The 549-nt window shown below is 48.6% G+C and overlaps 1 protein-coding gene across 3 annotated transcripts in view; it reads left to right on the forward strand.

The window, feature by feature from the left end:
* The window catches only part of Kdm2b (lysine demethylase 2B), a 153893-nt gene that overhangs the window by 11099 nt on the left and 142245 nt on the right, over positions 1 to 549 (forward strand). The gene's annotated exons all lie outside the window — the stretch shown is intronic.

Genomic DNA, 549 nt, shown 5'->3' on the forward strand with positions numbered 1-549 from the left:
TTATTTTTTTTGTGGAACCAGGGATTGAACTCAGACCCTTGCGCTTGCTAGGGAAGCACTTATTCCACTGAGCCATCTCCCCAGCCCCCCTCATTTGGTTTTTAAAGACACGTTCCCATTCTGTGGCCCAGGCTGGCCTTGAACTTGCTATGTAGCCAAGATAGATGAAATCCTTGACCAGTGGTGATCAATTTATCAATTTACCCTCAGCCCTCTCAGCCCTCTGGAGTGTGGAACTGAAAGTCCCCACTCTCTGAGCCTTCCTTGGTCTTTTAGGTGACCTGGCAACCAGCCCCATGGAGAAGCTTCCAAGGGGCTGCCAGCAGCTAGGCAACTCATTAGCACAGAAAAAGACAATTTACTTTGGAAATTCCAAGAATTTTAGGAGTTGTATGCCAGGAAACCTGAATGAGGACCATATAGTTTTACAACATCAAAAGTGCCACGCTCGCTCGGGGCTGGTGAGATGGCTCAGTGGTCTAAAGCACCTACTTAGAACAAGCTTGGCAAAGTACAGGGACCACGGTTCAATCCCCAGCACCACATGCG

This window comes from Octodon degus, unplaced genomic scaffold, assembly GCF_000260255.1.
Source record: "Octodon degus isolate 3935 unplaced genomic scaffold, OctDeg1.0 scaffold00076, whole genome shotgun sequence".
Taxonomy (NCBI): Eukaryota; Metazoa; Chordata; class Mammalia; order Rodentia; family Octodontidae; genus Octodon; species Octodon degus.